At 35.3% G+C, this 26,841-nt stretch overlaps 1 long non-coding RNA gene across 1 annotated transcript; it reads right to left on the minus strand.

The window, feature by feature from the left end:
- Positions 1-26,737, minus strand: LOC111147319. The gene is made up of 3 exons (XR_002640612.1): positions 26,539-26,737; positions 7,015-7,108; positions 1-756 (listed from the first exon to the last, which is right to left on the minus strand). It is a non-coding gene; the product is annotated as an uncharacterized LOC111147319 (long non-coding RNA).
- Between the last annotated feature and the right edge of the window lie 104 nt (positions 26,738-26,841).

The raw sequence follows: 26,841 nt of genomic DNA on the forward strand, positions 1-26,841 counted from the left end.
TACCAACTAAATTGTATCTCCCACTCACAAAAGTAGATGTGGCAATGATAATCACTTTGTAGAATCTTAGACTAAATGAATCTATTATGTAGTACCTGAGAATATGCCTATGTTAACAAAGTCTCTTGATCCTACTTCACCAATTTTGACAGAGGACACTGACTATGATCAAACCACTTGGTTTTCAGTACTAATAATACTCTATCAACTATTAATACTATTATTAATGGCTCAGGAACTAATTGCATCAATTGAAAATGATTAATATTTTTAAAACACAGGTTTTAAAGGGTCACCTTAGAGATGTCAGCAAATGTTTCCTAAGCTTTCAAAATACAGATGAGATTAAGGTTAAATGTAACTTAAAAGAAGTAACCTTATGAATAAGATCAACATTAAATTGATGTGGTTAAAAAAAAAAGTGCTGAATCGGGGATCAGATGAATTTACTATCTCTATATAATAAAGTCCCAGAAAATCATAAATAGTGTGAGAAAATTAATGACGGGAAGCAAAAGATCAAGACTTCTGAACCAAACCAAGATTAGATCAAAACATTTATTTTTTGTGTGTGTTACAAAAACAAAAATAAATCCCAGCAGGTAATGAAATAAACTTTTTTTTTTTTTTTTTTAAAGTGTCCCATCCTGGGTTCTCTGACTTAGAATTTAGTACAGTTCAAGTTTAGGTTGCTTCAACACTTCTTCTGGATGCTAAGAGGTCTCCATCTTATAACCATGTTTCTCTAGTTCAGCTCTATAATAAAACACAAAAGAAGAACAACATCACTGGACATTCTTTATGATAAATTAAAGAAACAATGTTTTTAGAAATACAATTAATTAAACAATGAGCTAAGCCTAGGCACAAATATAAAACACTACCAAGTAGCTTTTACTTTACACCCTTAAAAGAAATCTGCGCAAGAAGGAAGCTGAATGTGAATAAACATTAATGCTAATAAAATTCTGCTTTCCCATTAGTAAACCTAATTTTATATTCTTTAATTTTCTGATAAATCTATTTAAGGAAAAAATGTGAGAGATTAACTACTATCTTCAAAACATCTAGAACACAAGACATCTGGTATCAAATTTTTAGGAATTTTATAATCCTAGTAGGTATTACTGCTATTTATACATAAAGAATAAACAGACTGCTTTCCATATTGACATATATCTATTGCTCTAACCCAGACAAAAGTTATCAAATTTACAAGTACATGGGACTTATTCTGCATTAACTATATGTAGACAAAACATATATAAGTTATAAAATACTAAACAAGATTTTACTTAAAAAAATTTTAAATGTGTATTAAAGACCTCAAAAATTTATAATTATATACCCAATATATACAAATATATATTGTAAATATACAACATAAATTTAATTTATATTTCATATAAATTTACTTATATTTATAAATTTATATTTTATATAAATATAGATATTTTATAATTTTTTTAAAATTTATTTTTATTTATTTGTCAGAGAGAGAGAGAGAGCGAGCGAGCACAGGCAGACAGAGTCGCAGGCAGAGGGAGAAGCAGGCTCCCCGCTGAGCATGGAGCCCGATGTGGGACTCGATCCCGGGATACCAGGATCATGACCTCAGCCGAAGGCAGCTGCTTAACCAACTGAGCCACCCAGGCGTCCCTAGATATTTTGTAATTTAAATAATTTATTCAACCTCAACTTTCAGTCGTCCTTATATACTGCAACTTTTCATCTGCTTTGCATAAAACAGATGCACAAAAAAGTTTAGCTCTATAGTCAATTTCAGCTAAACTACTACTCCAAGTATGATCAGTAACTTCTCTGCCACAATTCAATTTTTTTTTTAAGATTTTATTTATTTATTTGACAGAGATCACAAGTAGGCAGAGAGGCAGGCAGAGAGAGAGGAGGAAGCAGGCTCCCTGCTGAGCAGAGAGCCCGATGTGGGGCTCGATGCGGGGCTCGATCCCATGATCCGAGCCGAAGGCAGAGGCTTTAACCCACTGAGCCACCCAGGTGCCCCTGCCACAATTCAACTTTATAGAAGTTTACAACAAAATTATTTCAGAGCCAAAGCATGATAAAACATTGTATAAATGTAAAGTATGATTAATGTGCCCCATGCCATTATATCTGGTAAGATAAACTGACATTTGTTCTCAAATATAATTTAGCTTGGACACTATCACACTATCCAATGTAAACACAATACAAAAAAACACATGTAGGAATGATGTATATTTACTATTCATTTACCCAAATGTCACTAAAATATTTAGTTATTTATAATACAAACACGGATCTACAGTCCATGAATAATATTAAATCCAGAAATTATTCAGAAAAAACATTATCTTCTGCTCAGGTGTAGAGGATAGTATGGCTGGTGGTAAATCACCCCTTTAGTAGTCAAAAGATCAGCCCATGTTTCTGCTCCTTCCTTTGCTAAATTTAACCAAAATGCTTCTTCTGCCCCCCCCACCCCATCCCTTTCCAGATTAAAGATTTTATCTGTTCTTCATGTTTTCTACTTAAAAAGGAAATAATTTTTAAAGTTTCTTAATAGTCTTCTGCCGCCTTTAACAGAATCAATGTAGATTATTCAAATTCTCTTATTCTACAACAAGAACAAAAATCCTGGAAAGTCAGCCTACAATTTAGTTAACAGGTACACCAAATCTGTCCAGGTTTGCATCTGCCTTACTGAAAGGAGGTAGTGACTAATTACATTTGTAAATTATTAACACATACAAAGGAGAATATGATATGCTTCTCTATTTTTAGAGAAGATGAAAAGGTTTTTTGCTAGAATTTAGGACATATAAAAAAAAGGAAAAACAAATTGAAGTACTAAGTACAAAACACAAAATTATACAATCTAATCTATACAATCTAACAAAGAGATGAGAAAAAAATCCAGCACAATTGAACAGTATCACAGGACACATATAGTGACTGTACACTATCTGAAATAAAAACAGCACCTTTCCTTTTTCAACAAAAACAGAAAGACAAATAGCCACTGGTAGGTTTGAGAACTCTCTTATTATCCAAGAAACTACTCTGCTATAGGACAGTGGCTATATTTGACATGGAAATCAGAACAATATTGGCTTCCTGGATTTTTTTATGTAACATGTGATGCAAGGTCAGGAAAACTAATCCCACCCATTTCTACTGAATGTATCTCTAAATAACTCCAAGAAGAACTAAGAGTCATTGTTTTTGCTGCTTCTATTTGTTTCTCTATGACTTTTAGTTACTTGGAGATACAGGTGGCCTTTTTCTTTCTACTTCTACTTGTTATAGGTATTTACAGTGAAAGAGAAAAACATGGAAAGCGGAAGGCTAAGACGTAGCTAATAAAAAGGCAGATTCAGAGTTGGAACTCAGGGAATCAGAATGACTCTAGAAAATGTACTGCCTCTCAAAAGCTAGGGATTAAGACCTATTTACAATATCAGAACACAGTAAAATATGTTCTTTACTATGGCTTATAATATCACATTGAGGACCTCTAGATGTTTTACAAAGACTAAGAAGAACATCTTTGCAGATGTTAATCTGCAAAGTTAATCAGGACAACTAGTTAATCTGGAGGACAACTTTTTTAAAGCAAAGATAAAAATATTATCTGACACGGCAATGTCCAATACAGGAATCACATATGGCTATTTATTAAAATTAAATAAGATGAAAAATTCAGTCCATCAGCTGCACTAGCTACATTTCAATGTGCTCAAGAGCCATATGTGGCTGGTGGCTTCTGTACTGGATAGGGCAGCTTACAAAACATTTCTATCAATATAAGAAGTTCTATTTTATAGTGCTGATGAGATGTATCAACCCACATGTGGAAAAAAAAACCTCATGATTCAAACAGGAAAATAAAAAGAAAAATCTTATTCACTAATAAAGGTATCAAAACTTATACTCTCATAGAAATCCACAAACGTAAAGGCAGAACACAAAGGAGAACCTAAGAACTGTGTAAGTGTATTATAAAAACAACAGGACACAAATAATATATGAATAATGCTCTACTTCCAAGCTAGAAAAAAGACAAGATGCAGTAGTGGCAAGAAATCCAATTGTCAATGTATTTATTACTAAAAGTCTCCTGGTAAGATCATTGTATTTAATAATGTCTTTTTAAAAAATTATTTATTTATTTATTTATTTTGAGAGAGTGAGCATGAGCATGCACACATGAGCAGGGGGAGAGGCAGAGGGAGAGTGGAGAACCTGAATGTGGGGCTCAATCCCAGGACCCTGGGATCATAACCTGAGCCAAAGGCTGACACTTAACCAACTGAGCCACTCAGGCGACCCAGTATTTAATAATGTCTTAGTTTAATTTTTTAAGAGAAAAGTGCTATTTTCTGACTTTGGAAGATAAAAAAGAAAAACATTTTGAAGAAATTTAATTTATGAATAGCAAAGGAAGAAAACTCATTCAGCTTCAACCTGAAAAGTTTCAAGATAACAGAAAAGAAAAAAAATGATAAATGATTAAGAACTCAGAATGGGGATCAACAGAGCCGGAAGGCCTGAAAATAGTCTAAGAGTATAATGATTCTAGTGAGGGAAGAAAGAGGGGGATGCCTACTGAAAAAAAAAAAAAAAAGGTAGCAGGTGTTCTCTGATGTTGCTCAGTTTTAAAATATGAACCAAAAATTAATGCAAAAAGTGGCAAGAACTTATACACACAGAATTTAACCCCAATATGGACTGAGAGCTATAGAAAGAACAAAAAAGGCTGAGAGCCATATATGAATAAAGAAGAATGAGAATAGATCCAATGCTTGGAAGAGATGTAATATTAACAGAGTCAGAGAAAAAGCAGAATTATTGTTCAACAGTATTGTTCCTATCTTGTTCATAAAACTGCAACAGGAAAAACATCATTAATACAAAATTGAAAACTAAGGTGAGATAACTCTAAACTGCATTAAAGCAGCTTAAAATCTCTAGGCTCTGAATAATTACATCTCAGCATACTGAAAGAATGAAAAGACACAGTCAAAGAGTCAGCCATTTTGAGAAATCATGGAGAATTGTAAAAGTACCAGAATAAAAGTGAAAGGTAAATTGTGCTATTTCCAAAAAGGGGAGAAAGGTGATAGATAAAATTGTTATTAGTCTCCAGCAAAATCCTAAAATATCTTTAGAACGTAGGGTTTTTGAGTCCGTGAAAAATGCAGTGTAGAACAAAAGGTACTGCATCATTAAATTTCTTATAAAACATCTCTCTTTTTGAACAAATGTACTAGACTAGAAAATTAGAAGACTGCAGTAGAACTGCTAGATCTTGATTTGAGCAAAGTATGACAGTTTACTCTGTGGCCAAGATAGATACTATGGGTTGAATCAAAATAAAATTAGGGAGGTTAGAATTATCTCTACAACAAATGGTACTGGTCTAATAAAAGAATGAAGTTGGACTCATTTCAAACCCTGTACAAAAATTAATTTGAAACAGATCTTAGACCTAAATGTAAGAACTAAAATTCTAAAACTGTTAGAAGAAAATATGTGGATAAATTTTCCTTGAATTTGGCAATAAATTCTTAAAAAGTAGATAAACTGGACTTCATCTGAATTAAAAACTTATGTACAAAGAACACTATGAGGAAAATGAAAAGAGAAGTGAGCAGAATGAGAGAAAATATCTGTAAGTAATAGGTCTGATAAGGGCTTAGTACTCAGAATATATAAAGAACTCTGACAACTCAACAACAAAAAGAATATCAACCCAACTTAAAAATGGGCAGAGGACGTGACTAGATTATTTCTTGAAAGAAGATATACAAATTGACAACAAATACACAAAAAAAGGCTCTTCATTAGTCATTTGGGAAATGCAAATCAAAACCATAGTGAGATACCAATCCATACCCACTAGGATGGTTATAATAAAAAAAGAATAAAGTTTTGATGAGAATGTGGACAATTTAGAACCTTCATACACTATTGGTAGTAATGTAAAATTGTGCAGATGCTGTGGAAAACAATTTGGCAGTTCCTCAAAAAGTTAAAGAGAATTATGATACGACCCAGAAATTCCACTCCTAGGATTATATCCCCCAAAGCTGGAAATAGGTATTCAAACAAAAACTTGTTCATGAATACTCATAGTAACACAGTTCACAGTAGTCAAAAGCTGGAAACAACCCAAATGCCCATCAACTGATAAATGGATAAACAAACTGTGGCATATCATACAATGAAATATTATTCAGCCATTAAAAGAAATAAAGTACTGATACATGCTATGGCATGAATGAAAGGTGAGAACATTATGCTAACTATAAGAAACTAGACACACAAGATCACTTATTGTATGATTCTGTTTTTATGACTTATCTAAAACAGGCAAATCTATAGACAGGAAATTAGTAGTTGCCAGGAGCCAGGAAAAGAAGAATGCAGAGTGACTGCTTAACAGGTATGGTGTTTCCTTTTGGAGTGATAGAAATGCTTTGGAATTACATAGAGATGATGGCTGCAGAACACTGTGAATATACAAAATGCCACTGAATTATACACTAAATGATTAGTTTTGTGATATATGAATTTTCCTTCAATCAATCATATTAGGTAAATTTGCACATGAATATGAAAAAGTACACTCCCAACACCCCAATCTCCTTTCCAGTTTGAGAATCACCAATCTTTTGGGTCCTGGCATTCTGGTTCTAATTTCTGCTGAGTTATTCAACATTGGTGGAAAATTATTGTTGATAGAATTAAACCCACAAAAATAAAAAATAGCAAATATGCTTCTATTTAACTACCTTTGTGAAGAAACTAGAAAGAATAAAAGTTCTATGCAATTACACAAAGTATTCATGTTCAGAAACACAGATGAAGATAGTAGATTTTCCTTTTCGTAATTCAAAAATGTATTTCAAAGATTAATGATCTTTTAAAGAGGTCAATCATCATATGTAAGTTACATATTCCATCTTTACAATTAATACTAAGCTATATAAAATCTGACTTAAAACTTACCGTAACTGATTGGAGAAGTCATCCTCTACATTGTCATCATCCCAATTATCCTCCCAGACATGTGCATCTTCATCTTCATCTAAACCAGCCCAATCTAAAAACAGAAACAGATGCTGTCTAAATACTTCTCACATGTTATTTTCATAAATACAGAAACTTCAGAAAGTTTGCCACTTAAGACACAATTCAAAACATCTAATACCATATCTATAAGAAATAGTAACCCTCCTCCTTAAATCTCAATTTATGCTGTCATGTTCTCTCAATTCTTGAATTTGCAGAAAATCTAAAGCAGAAGTTAATACAAAAAAATTCTATTTGCCATGAAAATGTATTATAATTTCAGGAGGATATTTACTTTCCTGATTTTTACCTTGGGCTAATTTTTATAAGGTCTATTTCACAATCTTCTAAAATACAGCACCAATGATGTGAAAGTAAACTGAGGAGAGACTGCTAAACATAAAAAATGATAACTCATACATAAATAAAAAATGGCCCAAATTACAAGCATCACTAACATTTGCCTATCATCAATAGAAAAATTTTAAAGGGAGGACAAATATAGATATGTACAAAGAGGAATGCTACAGTTTTTAGTTTTCTCAATTTCCTTTTTTGCTTCCTTCCCTTTTGATGATGGGGAGAGGGGTTAAATTTTAGCTTTTGTTTAGAATACTCAGAAAACCTATGAAACTAACATCTCCTTCCCTACTACCTCAGACATTAGCATTATCATTTCTTACCTATACAATGGCAATATTCTTCTATCAGGCTCTTCTTGCTTCTACTCTCTTGATCCTGATAAAAATCTAGCCTCCTGGGTTATAATGTCATTATATATTCTTCTTTTTTTTTTTTTTTAATGTCATCAAACCATCCCAGAAGAGAGTTTATGCATACTCTGTTGCCCGACTTAAGATGCACCGCCTGCTTTAATCTTGACATAGCTTTATTACAAAAAATTGTAGGATTTTGCATAATGTATTTGTTTTAAAACAAGTATTTTAATTATTTAAATTTAAATCCACTGGGATGATTCACTCATGTTAGTCACGCAACTTCAAGTACTCTCTTATACACATTTCCCCCTTGTAAAAAATAACAGTGAAGAGCAATTCACAAGATCTTCGCTTTTATTCAGTTCTAACTTTACTTCACATTTTGAAATTGCTTAAAATTTTCTATTCATCAAACATATGCTGTTCCTCATTTCTTTGTCTTTCTGCCATCTTTCGAACCTATTAGTTGGCCTGACATCTACTTAATTAAAATACCTTAATTAGTTAAAATACCATTCCCCATTAAAAGGAACTATAGATCCCTGAAGAAATGGCTGATACCAGATCTGGAATAAGGAAGTTAACAGGTAAGTTTGGGATTCCTTTTTATAAACATATCAGAAGATACTAAAACTGGGTTAAAGTTGTTTCAACTGGCCAACTCTGGAACAACTTTAGAATCACAAAGAATGACATACTGAATTAAATGAAAAAACCCATGAGTCCATAGCAGTATTTTGGGGGATGAGTTGTTGGGAAGGGGATGCTCTTTATAATTCCCAGGTACATAAATGCGGAAAGAATGACAGAATTAGAAAATCACCATTTTGCAACCCTCAGTACAATTCAGGCAAGGATCAGCAATGGATACTAAAACTATTGAGTGAAAAATAGCTGAAACTACACAAGATTATGTACTTATTAAATGAGGAGAAAATTGGAAAGATCTGGAAATCACAATCTTAACCAATGATTACACTTATCATCACCAATAAATTTTGACAATTTGACATGTATCTTTTGATGTAATGCAGTGAGAAATAAACATCACCAATGTAGTATTCATTAAAAATGCTGGCCTTTAATTTAATCAGGAAGGAAATACCAGGCAAATCCAGAATGTGAAATTCTTTATAACTGGTATCTTCAAATAAGTTAATGTCATAAAAAACAAACAAACAAACAAAAAAGAACAAAAAAAAAAAAAGGAAGGGGCTGTACTGGATGGGGGAAAAAAGTGATGAGACATTTTCTACAACAGTTGGTAAAGTCTGGATATGGACTCTGTATCTGGATGACAATTAATTAATGTTAAGTTTCTTAAACATGACTGTAAAACTGTTTTAGAGGAACATGTCCCCCACTAAGACACACATACTAAAATATTAAAGAGTTGTGTCATTTTGTCAACAGTTTATTCGTAGGTGGTTCTCAAATATATTTGATATATATCATATTTATTTCTATCACATATGATACAAGTAAAGTAAACAGGGCAAAATATTAGCAACTGATAATCCTTAGGTATTTGTTGCCTTTTTTTAACTGATGCACAACTGACACAGAACATTGCATTAGTTTCAGGTATACAATATAATGATTCAATAATTATATATTTTGCAAAATGATAACCACAGTAAGTATAGTTACATCCATCACCACACATAGTTACAAAATTTTTTGTGATGAGTAATTTTGAGAGATTTACTATCTTAGCAACTTTTAAATATGCAATACAGTATTATTAACTATAGTCACCATGCTATATACAGTACATTCCCATGACTTATTTATTTTGTAACTGGAAGTTTGTACCTTTTGACCCCTCATCCATTTTGCTCAGCCTCACCTTGTCCTCTTTTTTAATACTTTTCTATAGGGTTGAAAATTTCAAAATTAAAAGGTGGGAAAAGTAGTTTTTTAAAAAATCATTTTGGGGGCACCTGGGTGGCTCAGTGGGTTAAGCCTCTGCCTTCAGCTCAGGTCATGATCTCGGAGTCCTGGGATCGAGCCCGACATCGGGCTCTGTGCTCAGTGGGGAGCCTGCTTCCCCCTCTTTCTCTGCCTGCCTCTCTGCCTACTTGTGATCTCTCTCTGTGTCAAATAACAGAAAGAAAAAAAAAATGACTTTGGAAATCAACTCTGGAAGCCTTCCCTATGCCCATCTCCTCCTCCTTACCCTCGGGGAATAGGACCCCTCTTTTGTGTCTATCTCTATTACAGCAATTACATACTGTACAACCATAATGATCAGTTTATATGTCAATGTCCATTACTGGGGTCTGAGCTCCTTAACAATTAATAACTTTGTATTATTTACCTTCGTATTCTTAAACTACAAACAGTACCTAGCATCATGCACAACAAATGGCTATGAAAAATAAAACTCTAAATCAGACCTTGTATATTGTTGTATAACCCCCTTCCCACCCAAAACAATAAAGTTATACTCTCTCTTAAGTATGTCTTAGCCTAAGTTTCACTTTAGTAATTACTTATTAGAGACATGGCTAAGAACATTTCAACTTGAAAAGAAAAATAATAAAACGTATGATTTAGGTTTTTCTTGTAATGTACATATAAATTAAAATCTATTCAACAATTGTTTATAATATGGATATATTACTCATTATGTTATATACCTAACAAAAATTTTTGAATGCAATACATGTCATCATGATTTAAGAATAGAAGTAAGTACGTCTATTTATCTGGTCCCCCAAGACAGAAACTTAGGAGGCATCTTAACTACTCTTTCTCCTTCAACTACCACAATCACTCATTATGACCCTTCCATTTCAACTTCCAATTATCTCCAGAATAAGTCTCCCCTTCCCTATTCTTACTGCCACTTATTAATTTAGGGCTATTCCCTTCATAAATATTACTGTAGTCTTCTTTCTGTCCCCTCCTCCCCAGCGGTACACAGTTTATACCATTCCACCACCGATGCCTAAAATGCAACTGCCATTTCTGTCCATTACTATTCAAAACCAACAGGCTGGAACCACATTTTATTAAATCTGCAACTCTGATATGATTAGCTGAGTGCTGGGCACACCACAGACACTCAATAAAACACTGGGTAAATGGACTATACTTCTCAAGTGCCCTCTGTGTGGTCAATCTCAAGAAAACAGAGGCCAGTGTGATCTCAGTAAAGCCAAGAGCATCTATTTCAACACAGAAGAGATCAATAAGCTCATGTATTATGAACTGGAAATGTAAAATTCTCAATTATACTTGAGAATGTCTTTGAGAATAGTGATAACTTCATCCAGTGCTCCCCAAGGAAAAATCATGGGGGAAACTCAAGACCCTAGTGCTTGAAAACATGAAAAAGTTTCTCTTAGGCAATTTATTTCAGGTTGTTAAGAAGCTCAGTTAAATGTATACCCAAGCTTAGGGCACCTGGCTAGCTCAGTTGATAGAAAATGTGATTTTTTCTTTAAAAAAAATTTTATTTATTTATTTGCGAGATGGAAAGAGCAAGAAAGATCACAAGCAGGCAGAGTGGCAGAGGGAGAAGCAGACTCCCTGCTGAGGAGGGAGTTCGATGAAATCCCAGCACCCTAAGATCATGACCTGAGCCAAAGGCAGACACTTAACCCACTGAGCTACCCAGGCACCCCAGAGCATGCAATTCTTGATCTCTGAGTTCAAACTCCATCATGGGTGCAGAGCTTACTTAAAACACACACACACAGGGGCGCCTGGGTGGCTCAGTGGGTTAAAGTCTCTGCCTTCAGCTCAGGTCATGATCCCAGGGTCCTGGGATCAAGCCCCACATCGGGCTCTCTGCTCAGCGGGGAGCCTGCTTCCTCCTATCTCTCTGCCTGCTTGTGATCTCTGTCAAATAAATAAATAAATAAAATCTTAAAAAAAAAAGCCCCCCCCCCCCCACACACACACGATGTATACCCATCTTTAATTATTGCATATAGGGCAGTGAATGTATATTCATTAATAAAAGCTCTCAATAATCAAAAGTATTTTTACACAAATAAATTTTCTTGTACCTCTTAGCATATTATTCTCAAGCAGAGACTACTATAATTACCTAAATTCAAATCCTAACTATTCTCTGAGGTCCTTAACAACAATAATACTTAACAGCAGTATTAATTATATCTCAATTGACTAGGCTAGAAATAGCCTTACATTTCCTATAGTACCTTGCAACTCAAACTGAAAATTTTTATTGTTTGTGAAACTAACTATATTTAATCATGAGTAGATTAAGACGTTAAAAAAAATTGGGGAACCACATTAAGGATTTCCCTTAGTCTGTGGAAGTGTGATTAGAAAGCTACTGTAACCCATTTTTATTTTTACTTTTTTAAAGATTTTATTCATCTATTTGAGAGAAAAAGAGTGCGCACGAGCAGGGAAAGGGGCTGAAGGAGAAGCAGACTCCCGCTGAGCAGGGAGCCCGATGTAGGACTCAATCCCAGGACCCTGGAATCATGACCCGAGCTGAAGGCAGATGCTTAACCTACTGAGCCACCAAGGCACCCAACCCATTTTTACACACACACACACACACACACACACACGCACTCCCAAAGCTAAAATAAACTGAGAGAAAAATATTTTGCACCTTTATAGACCAGAAAAGTGACTTAGTTAAGTCAAGAGTTAATCATCAGGTACTGGGATAAAATAGTATTGTTAATTCTCAAATTGCCATTGCAATCAATAATAAACTGTTCATTATATATGTTATAATATTATGAATAAACTTTTTATTCTTCTAAGAGGGAAATCTCAGAAAGTAAGGTATTCTAAGGGAAATATAAGGGGGCAGAAACTGCAATGTTAAGTAAATGAGAGGAACATTAAGTAAAGGTGGTACTGGGTGTAGCTGAGATAAAATTTTAAATTAAAAAGGAGCCTCATTTCAAAAGTAGATATATTTCTCTACAATACTGAATGATTTTCATTTTAAAATTAAAACTAAATAAAGCACTTCAAATAATCTCAAATTTAACTTTCATAGAAATTTGTATTCTTGTATGTTGAACTTGTATTGGGACAACTAAATTCATAATTTATTTTATGGCAAGTGAACACTGACTATATGCATTCATCCACATCCTCTCCAGTCTTGCTATAACTTATAGTTCCATAATTACCTAATAGTATTAATGGACAGCTTAGGATTTTGATTCTTGTGTTGTGCTAATTGCACACACTAAGGCCTTCCAGTATAAAAAATCCACATAAAACTAACTATATCATTACACTGCAATGTAGCAAGATATGGCTCTACACTTCGTTTTTTATAAAATGTCTAAGATGAAGTACTGTTTAAAATCATAGAATTTTAGAGAAACTCTTGGAGATCACTGCACATCATACCCTCCTTCATTTGAAAACCACCACAATTACCACTACTATAAAACAAAAAAGGTAAAGATTGTTTACAAGAAAATATTTAACATTTTCTACCAATATTTCAAAATCCTAGACTTTAAACATTGATATTGGTATTGAGCCAAGAAACAGGAATCGCTAAATTAAGTGTTTATTTTACTGAAACTTTAAGCATTCTTCATGAAGATATCTAATGGGGTGTAATGTTCCACAAATAATCTGAAAATATTAAGACTGGATAATATGTTCTTGAGTAAAGGGGGTGATATAACTAAGTAACAACTGAACTGTTTTAAAGTTCTAAGACACAAAGTCTCTTAACCAGCCCACAACACTTCTAATTAAACATAACCAAGTTATTTCTATCTATACTACTCCCTAATAAACAATAATGTGTCAAAAGATTTAAGTTAGAAATATAAAATAAAAGAGTATTTATTTCACATTTCTCTGCTAATCTTGTACGTCTACCCTTCCAAGAAGAGTAAAAACATAGTTTTCCCCTGCCCCAGGAACTTTTAATCTTACTATGACTTGATTCAAAATGTTGATTTCAGTACTGTTATTATTTGATGTCATTCAAATGTCTTCAAGCTGGCTTTTAACTCAAGAATTTTTAACTAAAGAGACTAAAAAAAACAAAAACAAAACACAAAATCAAATTGTTAATCCAACTTCCTCAGAGAATCACCAATAAGAAACAACAGATTCAATAACTTGTTTTGTAGAAGCTCCCAATTCCTAACTCTACATAGGATAGAAAAAGCCAAAATTCTTAACATGAAAGACACTAGTTTGAACAGTGTCTTAAAAACTTAAAGAGAGGTACAAGTTTGGGTTTAAAAAGTTGAATTCTGGGGTGCATGGGTGGCTCAGTTATTAAGTGTCTCCCTTCAGCTCAGATCATGATCCCAAGGTCCTGGGATTGAGAGCCCCATATAACACTCCCTGCTCAGCAGGGACCCGGCTTCTCCCTTTCTCACTCCCCTGTGCTTGTGTTCCCTCTCTCACTATCTTGGTCATAAATAAATAAAGTCTTAAAAAAAAAAAAAAGGTGAATTCTGATGATAATTTAGCACACAGATAAAGTATCTCTCCCTCCTTTAAAAACCATCTTGTGCTATTTTAATGGCAAGGAAAGGAAAAAGAAGGTAAAAATAAAGTTAAAAAAAAAAAAAAAGGAAAGCAGCTCATGAGGGTTGGGCACAACAGTACTGTGAGCAAAATTTTAGGTAGAATACACACAAAGAAATTCATAATGATAGTTCTGTATTTCTTTAGTAGTATTATACAGTACTTTATAATTATGATACTATTGAGTATACAGAGATACAAATTTAGAAAAGCTGGTTAAATTCTTCACAAATCATCATATGAAATTCAATGTATTACTCTTTAACCTTAATGCCTTATCTTAGGAGTTAGACACACTGAACTCTGTATGAAGTGAACAGACACACTCAACTATCCTTCCAATTATCACAGTTGAAGAATCCAATATATAATCTTTTGAATTACAACTTATTAAGCACTTTAAATTATTTAACAAAAGCACCAATGAAGAAATATGTGTTCATTCACACTAACAAATGGGAATCCATAATCTATTTTAGGTGGAAACTTTAAAGATTTTATTAACAAATGTACTGAACATATTATGTAAAAAGTTTAAGTGATAAGGTAAAATAACACCCAAGTATTATTTCCAAACACTTATAAATCCTCCATACTGTACATATGTTACATTATATATAAATTACAATATATGTATACTCATACTAAGTGAATGTGTAAATTAAAAAGCAATGTTGTAATCTCCGGTATCTGGCATTTCTTACAATATATCCCTGATTTGTGTTTTAATTTTCAATTATAACTCTAAACTGATAACTATGCAATTTTATTTAATCACTTCTTTTTAAAGCCTTAAACCCAAATATAGTTTTGAAAAGGGCAAAATAATAAAATGAAACAAAGGATACCTGATTCATGTCTAATGCTTTCCTTCAATACATAGCTGACTTTATAAAGTATATACTTTATCTTCAACACTAAGTGCATTGCCAGGATTGTGATTAATCATTTAAATAACCACAGCTGTGTTTACTTCAGTGTGCAGGCCTCCAGATGTGTATTGGTAAAAAAAAAAATTACCATATTTTAAGAATTGGAAGTAACCAGTAACAGATGCCTAATACATAAGTTTCTAGGAATTCTAGAAAATTATTTAAGACTTTCCCCCAGATATGGCTTTGTTCACATTTGCCAGTGAGAACTGTATCTGTGACTAGCCTTAAGTTTCACAAATCTGAACCATCAAAGATCCCACATACTTCTTCTAAGTATCACCTTGACATTTAAGTATGGGAAAGGGTTTTCTCTCAACTTAGTATTTTTGAAATTACTCTCCCCACTCTCCAATACACATTCCAGAATTTCCCTAAAAGTATGAAGTATACTATTTGAAGAAAAGCAAAAAAGAAATTCTACTTATACTAAATAGGGTTGCAAATGCCTTATTCTATACCAATGTGTAGGAGCATCAAATTTTCATTTAATCCTTAATAGTAAAGCTACCCTGAGTATAAATAAACTAATCTTCAACAAAGTGTCTTCAAATAAAAATTGTGCATTTATATGCAGAACATTATATGAAGAAAAAGATTTTTAAAAACATATGGAAGTTTGAAAAATTCTTAATTGTACACTTACCATCACAGGTAAGTATACAGAGAACTACCTACCATCATAGGTAAGTCAAAGAGAACAGCAACAGGTACAAAATCATCATTTTGCTCATGAATTCAACAATGAAGGCACACTAAATCTAGTCATTTTGAGATGAATATACATGTCCCTGCTTAAACTGTATAAAATAGATTAAAACAAAAATTTAAGTTTTACAGGTTATCATGATACAAAAACAACTATACCCTAGAGATCTAATGTCTATTCAATAGCTAAAAAATCAGTACCTAGCACAGCACCATAATATTACTGTATTTTCTCCAATAAGGACCAAAAATGTCAGTAAGGAACTTTTAGACCAACCAACCAAATGCAAGTCATAAATGATGTTGCTCCAGACTACTGGTAAGCTTTCAGTTATTTGTGGTCAGCAGTCTGAAAGTGGCTCAAAATAAGCTAAATAATCATTTATAATTTTTCATATATTTTAAAAGAAGGAAATTCAAACACAATTCCTTTCATCGATAATTTAAAAATACACGCCTCTGGGAGAATGGTTCCACAATAAAGTCATGCTGACTTTGCTTCTCTTTATTAGCGTTTAGAGTTTTTCTCTGTACTTTTATAAAATTGCCGAAAGCCATTACTCTCATTTTTTGCAAGGCCTCATGCCCACACTTGTCGCAATTCCCTCATTCTGGTCCTCTATATGAGTGAGTTAAGATGTGAACCCCAGCACCTGTCTTCCACTAGACATGCAAGTGCAAAATCACAACCTCCAATTTCTTATTCCCAACAGTCCTTATCAAACCAGTTGCCAAAGCTCACTTGTTATTCTTGTGTCACACTCTTCACTTCTTTCCTAATAACAACCTTTCTCAGACCCTTAATCCTCAGCTAAGCTATTTCAACATTTTGCTAATCAGCTTCCCTGACTCAGTCTCTTTTCTATCTTTCCAAATTAATTTAGCTGAGTTGATCTTAAACTACCTACAGCTTAAAGGAGGCCCACACATATCAAACAAACAAAAAAATCTACTTCTCATGTATCTAAGGATAAAGTCCAAACTGGACTTTTGGTTTAAAATTTTACAATATTAGGCCCCAAACTACCTGCATTTACAACCACTATTTCATAGTCAAATAAAACACACATATTATTTTTTCACCTCCAAGTATCTACTCTTTTCCCCTTCTTTTGGAAACCCTTGTTCTACACTTCTGTCTTTTGAAAGCTTTGTTCAAATGTTGCTATCTCACCTTGTACAGAACTGGAAATAATTTCCCCTTCTTTTCAACCTCTGTTAGTTACACTTTACTACCAGTTGTTTAATTCCCTGCCCTCCCTATCCCGGCCCCCACCACTGGAAGGAAACTCAATGAAATCTTACCCAGAAGCCCAACAGATAAAGATAAGCAAAAGCAAAATTGCTCTGATTTAATTGGGGGTATTGAGGGAAGGGCTTAGAGCTCCACCTCCCAAGATAAGCACCTCCAAAATACTAAAAACCTCAAGCTTACTATGAAAATCACTGTGCCCTGACTCCATGGTATTTCTAAGTTCAAAGGTAAGTAACACCTAAGGAGTCAAATTTGCCTCAGTACAGCATCTAGTTAACTGTGACTTGGTAAATTACCAAATTTTGCAGAGCCCCAAGCATAAAACCTTTATAAATCTGCTATGTGAATTAAATGAGACCATGTATCTAAAGCACTTACTATTGATAAATGGCAGCTAACATCATTCTCTCTGCACCATTCACTGCCAGATTTATAGGAAGCACTCAACAAATATATACTGAATGAATAAATCATTTATTATGCACCAATCACCTCACAGGAACTTGAGGAGTAAGGAAAGTAAGAAGGAAAACATGTTCCAGAATAAAGACAATACTGTTTCTACCAAACATTACATGTACACAACACAGGAAAAAAATATATTTGGTGAACTTTTAATACTTCATAAGAGTTTAAATATAGTCTTTGAAACTTTTATTTTCTCTTCAATGTTTTCAACGATTCATCACATCTTTCACTGAGTGATGTTTAACAACAATCCAGTAATAATGTTAAATACTGAAGTTGCAATTGCTTACTGCTTGTTTATTCTATAGGATCAGTGAAACAGCTAATCCAAATAGTTTTTCGAAGTAATTTTTACTGTTTAATATCCTGGAGCACACCTCTCACTAAATCCTCCCAAGCACATATATATATATGTGTGTGTATATATATATAGCACTATATATACGTGTGTGTGTGTGTGTGTGTGTGTGTGTGTGTATATATATATATATATGTATTTTTTTTAAGAATTTTTAAAAGATTTTATTTGTCAGAGCGAGCAAAAAGCAGGGAGAACGGCAGGCAAAGGGAGAAGCAAGCTCCCCACTGAGCAGGGTGCCCAATGTGGGACTCAATCCCAGAACCTGGAATCATGACCTTGGCTGAAGGCAGACACTTAACCCACTGAGCCACCTAGGTGTCCCTAAGCACCAGTATCTTGATTTTTTGTTTTCTTAACTCCACTGTATTTCTTTATACCTCCTGCACATCTGTATGCATCCTTAAACAACTGTTTGCTATTATTTTATGTATCTTTATATTTTATATGAATATACTATTTTTAGAGTACTTTTGGAAATTAAAAGTTTTCAATACTAGAAAACTAATCATTTTTTAAATAACCAACATACTCAAGCTTTATTTTGGATATTCCTAAAATTACAAATAAAATATTTGTCAATTCAATTCTAAGTAAATAACAAATATCCAAAATCCAACTCCCTAAGGAGACTGGAGGGAAGAAAAGGGAACTAATATTTATTGAGTACCATTTTGTGTGAAACTCTGTGCTATGCATTTCATATGTATCACTGTTATGTGTGTATCCTCCTCCATCCCAAAACAGTTATGCTGAAGCCCTAACCCCAATGTAATGCTATCCGGAGATGGGGTCTTTGGAAGGTAATTAAGATTGTGTAAGGTCATGAGGGTGGAGTCCTCAAGATGTGATTACTGCCATTACAGGAAGAGACACCAAACAGCTCGCTCTTTCTCTCTCCACCCTGTGAGGACACAATAAGAAGGCAGCAGTCTGCAAGCCAGAAAGAGAGTTCTCACCAGTCACTGAATCAGCCAACACCTCGATCTTGGACTTTCCAGCCCCCAGAATGGTGAGAAAATAAACTTCCACTGTTTAAGTCACTCAATCTACAGTATTTTGCTATGGCCCCTCAATGGTAACAGCTGGGGTGCCTGGGTGGCTCAATCCGCTAAGCATCTGCCTTTGGCTCAGGTCATGATCCCAGGGTTCTGGGATCGAGCCCTGCATAGGGCTCCTTGCTCAGCTGGGAGTCTGTTTCTCCCTCTCCCTGCCACTCCCCCTGAAGGAAAAAATAACAGTCAATCTCACTTAACTCAATACCAAAATCAAAATGATGACATTTCATTTTTCATCCATCAGGCCTCACAATGACTAAAATGCTAAATATGGATAATAGGCAACCTTACGAGGGAAAAAGTAAACTGTGATAGAAATTTTAATTGGTATAGCCATTCTCAAAGGCAATTTAAGGCTATATGTCAAAATTCAAAATGCACCTGTTAGCAAATGAGGTGGCAGAGCCAAGAGGGCATTCCTACAGAGGCAGAACATAGAGTGAACACAGAGAAGAAGTCATGCGGTGCTTTAGCAAGGAGGGGAGAGGGTGGCCTGGCAAAGAATGTTGAAGTCCAAGTGACATAAGGAAGGTAACTGTGGGTGGAGGGGTCAACAAAGATTGGCTAGGGAGCAGGATGACCAAACAGACAATATATTTAAGACAGTGAAAGCCAGATTTCTCCCTGTTAGAGAAGGGAGATACAAATATGGAAAGAAAATGAGCTAGAATGAACCCCGTAGTGCTGAACTGTAACTGGAGACACTGTGTGAACTTATGGTTTTATATATACACACATATAAATACAAGTGTATAAATTTATGCACACATTTGTGTACTTCCTAGTTCCTTCCACTGAGAGGGTCCCCAAAGCAATTAGCACAGCTGGAGTTAAGATCCTGCTTTCTGAATATTATTCTCCACTAAAAGAAATGCTCCTTGGAGAAAGAGCTGATTCCAGGATTAGAGCAGGGAAAGAACAAGATTAACTTGGAGTATCTTTTTGTGTCAGAATGCTTGGAAATGCACAATGACGGTGACATGTCAAAAGGTCACAGAAGACAGTATGACAGGGCTTCCCATGTTCAAATATAGGACAATCTGAGGATCAAAATAAATAATAGCACCATACTATAACCCATTAAATGATAATCCGAGTCTGTATGGATACAAATAACCAAATTAATAAACTGAAAGTTTGATAATGAGTGGAATTTAGTATTTCCATAGTTTCACAAAATGCCTATTAATTACAAAGGGAAAATGAGTAATCTAATTTTGGAAGAGCCTCATAGAAAATACCTTAATAAAGTGATCGAAGTGAACTTCATCAGTAATAGAACAAATGTGAATCATATTCTACCTGATAGGATGTAATGAGAACACAAAATCGCAACTATGATATTCCTGATAACCAAGGTGTAGAACCTGAATTTAATCAGGTGAAAACATCAGAGAAATCCAAGTAAGGAACATCCTACAAAATAACTGGTCTATAAACTTCAAAAGTGTCAAAATCATGAAAGTCAAAGACAAACTGAGAACTGCTCTAGAATGAAAAATACTATATATAATATGGTCCTCTGTATTTTTTAAAAAAAAATATATATATATAAGCACACACAATACATACATAAATTTTGGAAAGATACTAAAAAAACTAGTTAACAGTGGCTATTCCTGGAGTATGGTGAATGATTTGGGGGAAAGGCAAGTAAATGCTTTTACTTTTTAATTTATGCCCTTTTATAGGTTTAAATTTTTGCTATAAGCAGTTACTTGTACAATTATCATATACGTAATACTATAAAAGCATTTTAAGGAAATTAACTAACATGAATTGATAAGCTACAAGTTGATGAGAGATGGATTCTGAAACTAGGTCTGATCTTAGATTCATTGTGCTTTTTCTACCCCAGGGTTCAAAAACTTTCTTCTTGCATATAATTACCATGAATGGACATGCAACAAGCACTCTGCCATTCATCATATTTATTTTTTCTTTATTTTTAGTAACACAATTTCTCCATTTCTTGCCACCACCACGTAACTAATTTAAATGTGTGATAGTGTTATTTATGTGTCCACTATATTACATTTAATAACTGAAAATAGCAGAGCCCCTCTGAGCATTAGTTAACTAATGTATTATCTGACACATTATCAGTTGTATCTATCTTTACATTTACGATTTTCAGAAATCCCATTGATGGTTTAGTCCAGTTGGTATCCAATCAATGTAAATATTTCTCCATGGCATTTTTCACTGGACAATTCTCATGCAATACTGGTCTATACAAAACAAGCATTTAAAATCCTTGGCCTCTACCCCTAAATGTCATTACTTCACATTTGCATCTGTCAGGTAAATGTGATGTCCAAAAATACTTCCCTGGATAAGAACTACTGTAAGATGTCTTACTTTGTTAGGTGAGAGTAGCTCAGTTATTCCAGAGGGAACCACCAGCTTGTTTATTGTCTGCCTCAACAGATTTCCATCAGTAACAGTCTCTTACCCAGCAATTTTTCAAGGAGGGTTGGAAGGTAGGTAGTACACTGCTCTTGAATTCATCAGGTAACAAAGCAGTTTCACTGATCATAGAAAAATTATAGAATACTTAGTATAATAGAATTCTCTTGTAAATATCATTACTTCTGGAGGCAAACTCAGTTTCCTTTTAAATATTCTAAAAAGTTTTCCCCTAAAAAAAACAAACAAACCAACCCAAAAAAACCCCTCTCAATTCTGGCACAGAAAGAAGAGATTAAAGAACCAAAAGACCCACTTGTTCTTTCCACTCTTCTTTTCTCACCCACTTCTGATTGTCAGAGGAAGGTGATTAATGAAAATATTTTAAGTATCCTTTTAATATCTCTCTGATGAAAAATTTCTTGACATTTCAAATAAATTATAAAGTATTTCAGTTTTAGACCCTGCTCTAGTACTACCAACTTAGCCATGTGAGTTTGACAAGTTTTATCTTCTCTAGATTTTAAGTTGCTTTCCAGTTCTAACCATGCCAAAGACTCCAAAATTATAATCAATCACACACAGTATGCTGAGTGTCCTCCTAACAAAGCCTATTCTCAGTTTAAATAGCCAAAAAGCTGCAGAGAGCATTTCACAAAGATCCTAAACATGATTTTTAAACAGTTCTTTTTTTTTTTTTTTTTAAGATTTTATTTATCCATTTGACAGAGAGATCACAAGCAGGCAGAGAGGCAGGCAGAGAGAGAGAGGGGAAGCAGGCTCACCGCCAAGCAGAGAGCCCAATGCAGGGCTCGATCCCAGGACCCCGGGACCACGACCTGAGCCGAAGGCAGAGGCTTTAACTCACTGAGCCACCCAGGCGCCCCTAAACAGTTCTTAATGACCAGATTATATACCCATCAGTTAGAGTAACTGTAAGGAACTGCCAAGGTAACACAGATCCACAGACTAAATAACAAAGTTTTTAAAAAGAAGCATTTGTTTCTCTAGACCTTCAGAGAATCACCCCTCCCACCACTCGTACACCTCACACTGAAGAACTATTCAAAAGAAACAAAGAGGCTCCATAAAAACACATTACCATAGCTTCCTTTTTAAAACAGAAATTCCCCTTCCTTAAAATGACTGAATGACATCCTACCAAACAAGTTCTTATCTGGGATGAGATGTAGCAACAACATTCCTCCAAAAGATGGATAATCCATTACTCAAACCAGGGATACCAAACTTCAGTAATAGTATTCATGCAGCAGTCTCTTGTAACTGCGAGCTACCCTACACAATGGGTATCACCCATCACCCACTTTCTGGAGCAATGAGGCAACAAGGCCCGTGAAAATCAGACCTCCTATAGTAGAAAAGATGATTATAGGCCATTTTATGTTGTATCTGTTACTGTGTCTGACAATGGCACATTTACTATAAAGACAACCACAAGAAAGAGAATTTCCAAAGAAAGCAGAGAACCTGGAAAATAATTCAGGTCATAATCATTGAACTGAAAATTCAAATACTAAAAAATTCAAAATGGGCCATTTAGTTATTCTCCAACTGTAAAGTGCATACAAATCTTTAAAGGATCTTGGTAAAGTCCCAACTAATTCAGTAAGCCTAGGTTGAGAAACTGCATTTCTAATAAGCTGCCAGTTAATGCCAAAACTGCTGGTCCATGGATCACACTGAACAGCAATGAAGACTGAAACATGACTTGGCCATAAAAAACAAACGAACAAAAAACGTACAGTTTCAAAAGGGAAATAATTCAATAATTCCTTGGTGATATTTCTCCAGGTTTTTTCTCTTAGTTTTGTTTTCTATAAGAGCCGTTTTTATTAGTAAATATTTATTGGTTTCACCTATTGGGCTAATTTTGTACCCACCAAAATCTCAATTCAAATTAACATGAAAGGAACCTATCTAAATTATGAACCACAGAAGAAACACAGAAACCTAAGCAAAACAATGGTATTTCAATGTTATTTCTCATTCTAAATGGAAATATTCCTAAATGAACTAGGTTTTACACATTCAAACCTGAAGACAACAAATATTCTATAAAGACCAGTTAAGTGCTGAATTACTTAATTTTAATAAACTGGTTGATCTCAACAGGCTGTCTTTAAAATAAATAAATAAATAAATAGAATTCACAGGGTATCTGGATGGCTCAATCATTTAATCAACCGACTCTCAGGTCATGATCTCAGGACTGTGAGATCAAGACCTTGATACAGGTTCTGTGCTGGGCATGGGGCCTGCTTAAAATTTGCTCTCCCTAAGACCCTCCTTCCTAAAAAAATTCTCTGCTTTTTCTCTTAACTTTAAAGAATTTTTTACTATATAACTACCAAGACTTCGAACAAATTGCTGCTCACAACATAAACTTCGAATAAGAACAAACTACATATTCTGCAAAAAGCTGCTGAAATCAAAGTTGCTGAGAAAAATCATGTGTATCATTAGGTATTCAGTTATCTCTAGAACTCTCTAAGCAGTCAATTCTCAACTACTTACTTTTTTTTTTAATATTTTATTTATTTATTTATTTGTCAGAGAGAGAGAGAGAGAGAGAGAGAGGGAGGGAGAGAGGGAGAGAAGCACAAGCAGGCAGAGTGGCAGGCAAAGGCAGAGAGAGAAGCATGCTCCCTGCTGAGCAAGGAGCCCAAAGCAGGACTCCATCCCAGGACCCTGGGATCATGACTTGAGCCAAAGGCAGTGGCTTAACCAACTGAGCTACCCAGGTGTCCCTCACCTACGTACTTTTTTTTTTTTTAAAGATTTTATTTATTTATTTGACAGAGATCACAAGTAGGCAGAGAGGCAGGCAGAGGGAGAGGAAGGGAAGCAGGCTCCCTGCTGAGCAGAGAGCCCGATGCGGGACTCGATCCCAGGACCCTGGGATCATGACCTGAGCTGAAGGCAGCGGCTTAACCCACTGAGCCACCCAGGCGCCCTCACCTACGTACTTTAAAATGCAAGTTTATTCATTAAACAAGCATGCATTTATTTATTTACTTTTAAAATTTTACTTATTTGACAGACACACAGCGAGAGACAGAACACTAGCAGGAGTGAGAAAGGGAGAAGCAAGCTTCCCGCTGAGTAGAGAGCCTGATGTAGGACTTGATCCCAGCGTCCTGGGATCATGACCTGAGCTGAAGGCAGAGGCTTAATGACTGAGCCACCCAGGTGCTCCTCAACAAGCATTTATTAACCACCTACTATGTGCCAGGCACTTTGTTAAATGTTAAAAATAAAGCTTGTGTTGGGGAGTCACACAGACCTTTCAGATCCTGGCTTGACTACTTAATGGCAAGCTTTTGAAATCTAAGCATCGATTTCCTCACAGTTGTAGTGACAGTTACACTATATAATGTAAACAAAGTGCCTACCACCGTACCTTGTATGTGATAAACAATGGGTAAAAGCTGTATGAAATATGAAGTCTGAGTAAAAAGTTGATCCTGCCCTCAATAAGCCAGTTTTCTACTGAAGAGCTCAGTGTGAGATTACAAACCAACTTAACAGTGAGGTAAAGGAAACATGTCTGGGGGGCCTGGGGGGCTCAGTGGGTTAAGCATCTACCTTCAGCTGAGGTCATGATCCTGGGGTCCTGGGTCCTAGGATCCAAAACTGCTCCAGCTCCCTGTTCAGGTGGGAGTGTGCTTCTCTGTCTCACTCTGTCCCTCCCCCACCCCCACTTGTGCGGTCTCTCTCAAATAAATAAATAAATAAAATCTTATTTAAAAAAAAAGAGAGAGAGAGAGAAAACATGTCTGGACAGATAAATCCACTATCAAAACAACAACAACAAAACAATCCCCTCAATATATAATGAATCCCATAACTGAAATGTGCTTTGGGTTAGTGTATGAGTCCTATGAACACTAATGTCTTCTTCCACTTAGGAAAATAACAGAGTACGCCATAAATAAGAAGAACAAATGTTCAAGCTATGTGGTTTTTTATGCACAATAGGATCACAATGGGGTATATACCTTAGGACAATTTTGGCGAAGTTGTAATTGCTTAACATAACAGATCGGTACACTATTGATCACAATTCTCTTCCTACCACCTTCAGAAAGGCTACTAATAGCAGCCTTTACTTACAAGAACAAATATTTATCCTACACACAACAAATAATAAAGCAAGTAATTCTGGAAACCTACCTGGCAACAACAATTAATAAATTTTGGGTTTTATTTATAAAAAAATAAACAGAAGCAGAGCATCGTTCCTTGGATACCTAGAAGGTATCCATGATTTCTAGCCAGCTATATGACATTCGACAAACTTTCTTAATAGTTCCAAACTTCAATTTCTTTATCTGAAAAACGGTAATCCTGGTACCTAGTTGCTAGAATTGTTAAAATGAATACAAGCAAAGCACTCAGACAAGTAATTACTCGATAAATATTAGCTATTTGCTATCCCTTACAATGAGAAAACTACTCTTGGTAACCATGAAACTAATAAAAATGTAACGTTTTAGGATTTTCTGTTAGTTTGAAGTGATCAAAAATGAGAAACAAGGATAAGGTAACAACGTGTTATTATCCACCAACACCTGATCCTACTTAAATGGCTTCATTTGTGAAGTCCTAAAAGTAAGCAATACTGGCCTAACCAGGTACAGCAATTTAATTCTGGGTGGTTTAAGGACAAAGGAAGGCTGCTATACTACAAGAAAATAAAGAAAAAAGAGATATATGTAGATATGAACGAGGTGGCGGGTAAAAAAAAAAAAAAGACCAACCATCCCGGACTCAGGGCTAGAGGCCCGGGTCACCATGGCTCCTCCCAATGAGGAAGCAGAAGGCGTTCAGCCTCACTAGCGAGGCCCACCGAGACACCCCGAACCCAAAGCCGGTCGCATTGAAGGTCGCGCGTGCAGAACCTCGAGAGCCGGCCGCAGGGGTCTGGACTTCCCGCCGGCGCCCCCGGGAAATCCGCGCCGACTCTACCCGGAGGCCTGAGTCACCGTCCGCGCGGCCCAGAGGCCGGGGCCCAGCCGGTTACCTTCGGCAGGGAATTCCTCGAACTCGTCGTCCTCCTCCAAGAGACCCAAATCCACCGGCTGCTTTTTCTCTGACATGACGACGCTCTGCGCCAAAAACCTCTCAGGCCAAGAGGAAAGTTGGAACTCTCACTTTTCCTCACCGAAGCCACCAACGCCGAGGCGCCCCTGAGGCCGGCTCTACCATCGAGACGCGGTAGAAGAGCAACGGGAGCAGCGCAAGGAATGCTGGGATACTGGAGGTCTGCCCAGCGCTTCCTGCGGGTTTAGCAATCCGTCGGAGTTAGAGATGGATCATTTTATGC

The sequence above is a fragment of the Enhydra lutris genome, unplaced genomic scaffold (genome assembly GCF_002288905.1).
Source record: "Enhydra lutris kenyoni isolate GAN:26980312 unplaced genomic scaffold, ASM228890v2 scaffoldscaffold16, whole genome shotgun sequence".
Taxonomy (NCBI): Eukaryota; Metazoa; Chordata; class Mammalia; order Carnivora; family Mustelidae; genus Enhydra; species Enhydra lutris.